Source organism: Ochotona princeps, chromosome 23, assembly GCF_030435755.1.
Source record: "Ochotona princeps isolate mOchPri1 chromosome 23, mOchPri1.hap1, whole genome shotgun sequence".
Classification (NCBI taxonomy): Eukaryota; Metazoa; Chordata; class Mammalia; order Lagomorpha; family Ochotonidae; genus Ochotona; species Ochotona princeps.
In genome coordinates, this window is record NC_080854.1 from 394,154 (window position 1) to 400,456 (window position 6,303).

The window sequence follows — 6,303 nt, forward strand, 5'->3', positions numbered from 1 at the left end:
ACCCCTCTCACTCCCCTACCCCCTGGTGAATTCCTCCACCTTGATGCAGTATTACAGTTCAAATTCAATCAAGATTCTTTTCTTGCATATGTATACCAAGCATAAAGTCCAGCTACTTATTGTCCAGATGGGTTGAACAGTCTCTTGGGGAGACCATTTCTGGTCTGAAGTTAGAGCTGGTAGAATATCATCACAGACAATTAAGAGTCCCAATATAACATCAACAGCAATTTGCAATATTATGGAATTGACATGGTTTTGAGTAACCAATATGTTAAAAAAAAATAGAAAAGCAAGTCCTAACCACAACCTATGATTATCACATTGACATTTCAATTTTAGTTTATATTCAGGACCGGCTGCAATATACCTTAAAATGGCTATAAGGTACCATTCAGCTGTCTTGTGTCCATTTCATTTTAGTATTTAGCCATTTGTTGTGTTGAAGTACAATTATGCTGATCTTGGCAGATTTTAGGATAATCTAGACTGGCTTGTAACTCAAACAAGATATTTGTCGACATTTAAGGTGCAGAACATTTTTTTTTTCTTGATGGGGGGTGCAGGAAAATCCTCAACACCATGGTGAGGAGTAACTAATCTTTGTGTCCCACCCAGCGAGGCATTAGCCAATCCACACCAGCTTTTTCCTGTCAGATTTCAAGCTCTACTTTCTGTTGTTTGTCGATTTATTTTAGTTCTTTTTTAGTTTGTATGATTGTTTGTTTGCTGTGAGGTGTTTTCGATGTGATACCGATGTTCATTGTGAGGGGGGGCGGGGTCCAGAGGTGGAGCCAGGCTCTCAGACCAGAGAAAGCTCTCCTCCCTGGTCCCGAAGGACATTTATTGTTCTTCTGTTTCTGCGGACCGCTCAGGGCTTCTGATTGTCTTTCTGATGACGTTGGTTTCTGCACGGTAGTGTTTGGACTTCTTCCATCCCCTGTGGAAGCTCCGGTTGGGGGTGGGTGACCTCAGAGTACTCAGCCTCTGAGGGCATCCAATTCCTTGTGGCCTCCTAGGCAGTTGGGATATATTCCTTGTTGCTCGTATAAATAGTTTGTGGTGAAGGTCTGAGAGTCTTCATGGTTGGGATCCAAGCTTCCTCCTTACCACCTGCTCCACTCTGGAGTGCCCCCATGCTCCACGCACATGACCTCTTGTTAAGAGGTTGTCAGGATCGCACCCGATTCCCCCCTCATGCATCGGTATAGCAGTTTTGCTATTCTTCAGTGCTGCTTTGAGTCTGTTGTCTATGAATTACCAGATTTGATCTTGATAGGTTATATTGTACTTTTTTCTCACTCTTTTTATGGTCCTGAAAGATTTCCCTGCACTCCCTCCACATTACAGGTTGATACATAATAAAACCAACACTTACTGGCGAGGATGTGGGGAAAAGGCAACCCTTCTCCACTGCTGGTGGGACTGCAGACTGGTATAGCCTCTATGGGAATCAGTTTGGTAAATACTCAAACAACTGAAAATCGACATACCATATGATCAAAATAGCACTCCTAAGGATATATCAAAAACATCTCCTACACAAGAAACCAACATGCACGCCTATGTTCATAGCAGCATAATCTACAATCGCAAAAACCTGGAAGCAACCAAAATGCCCATCAATAGAAGACTGGATAAGAAAGCTATGGTTCATCTACTCTATGGAATACTACTCAGCTATTTAAAAAAACGAAATACAGTTCTTTGTGGTCAAATGGGCCTGACTAGAATCCATCATGCTAAGAGAAATGAACCAATCCCAAAAGGTTAAAAACCACATGTTTGCCTTAATCTGAGATAAAACCTAATATACTTTTAAAACCCTATGCAACTCAGAAATGCGGTGGGAGAGCAGAGAAATGTTCCATCTCCTTAGAATGTGTGAGGAAGACGTGAGGTATAACCTATCAGGAACATAACAGGTGATTTATAGCCAACAGATACAAATCAGCATTAGACAACAGTAAAATTACAAAGACATACAGGAGGAATCAAGAACAATCCAGAAAAGTTCTTAACAGGAGTTCGTATGCACAGAGTGGGGGTGTGGGAGGACAGCAGAGTGGAGCAGAGGGGCAAGAGGAGGCTTGTATCCCAACCCTGGAGACTGCTGCATCCTCACCAAGGATTATCAGTACAGGCACCAAGGACTACATCCCAACTGCCAAAGAGACCACGGGGAATTGGAGTGCCTCTGGAGGCCGAGAACTCTGAGGTCATACACCCCCATTTGGATCTACCACATGGGATAGACGAAGCCCAAATCCTTCCTCGCAGGATCCAGGGTCACTGGAACCACAGCCAGGAACCCTGAGCGGTACACAGAAACAGAAGAGTAAATGTACTTCGGGACTAGGGTTTTACTTAGTCCCAACTTTGAATCCCCACTCTCTTGCTATGACCATCTGGGTCACTCTGGAGGCAGACCCAAAACACACACACAAACACACACACACACACACACACACACACACACACACACACACATATTAGAATAGACAGAGAAGAACAAGGAAAGCTTAGAACCAGACAGGAAATGCTCAGTGTGGACTCACACATACCTTAGTGGGAAAGACATAAAGATGAGTTACTCCTCACTAAGGTATTCAAGATTTCTCTGCACACCACTCCTAAAACTGTTCTGCACCTCAATTGTTGACATATGCCTTTTTAGAGTTATAACTCCATTTAGACTCTCCTAAAATATGCCAAGTTCAGCCAAATTATGCTTCAACACTATAAACTGCTAAATATGAAAATGAAAATAGACCCGAGACAGCTGAACAGTACTCTATAGCCATTTTAAGGTGTATAGCAGCTGGTTCTGTGTACAAACTAAAACTGAAATGTCAATGAAGGAGTCACAGAATGTAGTTAAGAACTTGCAATTCTTTCAACATATTGGTTACTTAATACCATGTCAATTAATTCCATAATGTTGTAAATTATTGTTGATGTTATGCTGTGGCTTTAAATTGATTGGGAGGATATTCTGTTAGCTCTACCTTCAGACCAGAGATGGTCTCTCCAAGAAACCGTTGAATTTACCTGGACAATAAGATGCTGGACCCTATGCTTGGTACAAAGTACGTAATGGGGTTAGAGAGAAAGGTTTGAACAGGTGATTGGATTTAGAAGGTACAGTTAACATGAGTTGGGCTCACTGACTGACACATGTAGACTAGGTTTGTTGGGAACTATGGGGTTGTAGAGACACTGCAGATGTTTCCAGAGGGTCTTTTCACTGAGATCTGGAAAGGGGACATCCGGAAAAGCAGCAGACAAGGATCCAACCAGTGCAGCCTTTGGCACCATGTTGGAAATCTGAGTGGATTGCCAGAATCCTGGTTTCAGCCTGACCTAGGCCCTAACGCTTCAGGTCATTTGAGAAGTGACCCCACATGGAAGATTCCTGTCTGTCTGTCTGTCTGTGAATTCCTTTCTGTGTGCCACTCGGCCTTGCAAATTGATGAAAGAATTCTTTCCTAATGAAGAAATGATAAGGATTGATACTGTCCCTGCCATATTGCTAAGAGCTTCCTAGGTCATCTAGTTCTACACTGCATCCAGGTCTCAACCAGATTGCCCGGGTTGATGTGGTAGACGATCATTGTGTTTATTAATTCATAGCATTGGTTGTGGATTCAGTGATCCCTTTTTGATCTAAACTATGCATTTCTGGTTTTGGCTGGTTTTCCAGACACCAGTTTTGCTGTCTTTCGCTGCACCAACGTCATGCCTCTCCCGTCTCCCAGGCTGTATATTACATTGAGAAATCAATTGGAGTGATTGCTTTAACATGCATCTACATTAAATTAATCCTGGTTATATTCCCACTGACAAAAGTGCTGACCAGCCAATTTCAAATTGCTATCCTTTCTTTTCCCTTCTCTGCATGACTCTGTGACTTAAACCAATTGATAAAGCTTGAACACAATTTGATTTGATGCTTTTCTGCAACTTATTTTCAATGACCATTGCATTGAAAACAGAGTTAACGATGTCTGAGTAAGAGTAAGACAAATAGATACAAGGAAGTTCAATTCCTCCCATGCATTCACAGCCAGAGTTGGGGTAGGCTGAGACTTGGAGACCATTAACTGCTCTGGTATCGAAAAAGACTGGGCAGAACCCTAGCTGTTTCATTTTGAGTCACTGCATGCTGCTTAGGAGGAAGTTCAGCTGGAAGCTGAGCGGGATTAAATCCAGCTTTCCTTTTAATTTTTTTCTTTTTTCTTTAATGAATTGGTTGATTCTTTAAAACATTTTTTTGATCTACACAGAGAAAGAGAAAACTGCAATCATGTGTTGTCTACTAGTTGATCCCAAGGGGTCCATGATAGACAGGGTGAGAAGAGAACTGGCTTAAGGGAGGGGCCATTTGTTAACACCCTTCCAGAAGATGTCATTGAAAGCAATTGGATTAAACTGAATTTCTTATGCTGAACTTCATAAGGAATGACTTTAAGAAGCCACTTTTCTTTTTTTTTCTTTAAAGATTTATTCATTTTATTACAGCCAGATATATACAGAGGAGAGACAGAGAGAAAGATCTTCCGTCCGATGATTCACTCCCCAAGTGAGCTGCAACGGGCCGATGTGCCGATCCGAAGCCGGGAACCTGGAACCTCTTCCGGGTCTCCCACGCGGGTGCAGTGTCCCAATGCATTGGGCCGTTCTAAACTGCTTTCCCAGGCCACAAGCAGGGAGCTGAATGGGAAGTGGAGCTGCCGGGATTAGAACTGGCGCCCATATGGGATCCCGGGGCTTTCAAGGCGAGGACTTTAGCCGCTATGCCATGCCGCCGGGCCCTAAAAAGCCACTTTTCTCATAGAATTGACAAGCACAGTAGATGATGTGCTTCAGTTGAAAGGACATTTCTGAAAATTCCTTTCTTTCGATTATAAATGTATGTATATCCATGACTAGAAGAATCCTAACCTAGGCGATGCTGATGATGCATCGGCGGATACTTGATATGAAAGAGACACAGCCACATATTTCTGTGTTTTAGTTCCATGAATCTGTAGCTCAAGGATTTCAGGAGATGGGTTGCTTGATTTCTATGGCTGATGAGTGATGAATGGTGGGTCCAGTGAGGTGAGGAATCCTATCACCAGACAGGACAGAATTGCCAGAGCAGCAGGTCAAGGATAGCCTCTGCACGAAGCCAGCTTGAATGAATCCCTGATGTCTCACCCTGACAGCTGAATTGTGTCTAGTCAGTTTCTCCTCCACCTACCAGGATTGCATCCTTTTCATGCAAAGAAGAGAGACTGTGGGGATAAAGCCATTCTCCCACGGGCCTTGGAAGGTCACCCACACTCTTGCCCAAGACATATCATATCAAAAACAAGAAGAGAGTCTTAGCTCAAGAGATATGGGAACACAAATGGGACTTGGAGTGACAGAGATGGCAAAAACATAAGCGAAACATAGCTTCTACTTTTTTTCACAGTTTCTCATTTCTTATTTGAAAGAGTTAGAGACCGGTGAACACACACACACACACACACACACAAATAACACAGATTTTGTAGGTGAAGTGAGTGAGATCTGCTTGATATTACTGAGTACACTCCTAAGAAGCAATGTGGGGTCTGTCACTCTGGAGCTCGCTTTCCTGTATTGGAAGGCTCTTAATCCTGAGGGCTGCCCTCTCTTTTCTGAGCCCACAACTTCACCTGTGGCCACCTCACCCAGCAGAGACTGTCTGCAAGGTGCTCAGTGGGAGCAGGTGGCTCACGGGCTGCAGAGGTGCAAAGAAAGGAGGACCAGGCTAGCGTGTTCAGGTCCTCTAAGCTGAACCCACTCAAAGGAATGAGAACACAGGTGCCTAAAAATTCGCATGCTCTTGACTGACCTCTTCAGTGGAGTGGGGCAGGATCATGGAGAGGAAAGTGGAGAGTGGGATCAGAGACGGGAGCCAGAGGCACAGAGGCTGGCATGGTGCCTCAGCTGACTAGTCCTCTGCCTTCTGATTCATGAACAATCCTCTCCACTTCCAATCCTGTGTTCTGCTGATGGCCTGGGAAAGAAGTGGACAATGGTTGAAAGTGTGGGGCACTGGTACGTACCCACGTGGAACATTCAGTATTGGAATCATTTGTGGAGTGAGCATGTGGATGGAAGATCACACTCTTTCTGTGCTTAATTTTGTCAATCAGATATTTTATTGAAAAGCAGTACACTAAATCAATGATTAAAATAGAAATAGAACTGCGGAGGTCAGCACAAGAACTGTGGTTTTTGATATAGAGAATCAATGACAAAGAAATCTGGTAACAAACCCCTAACACT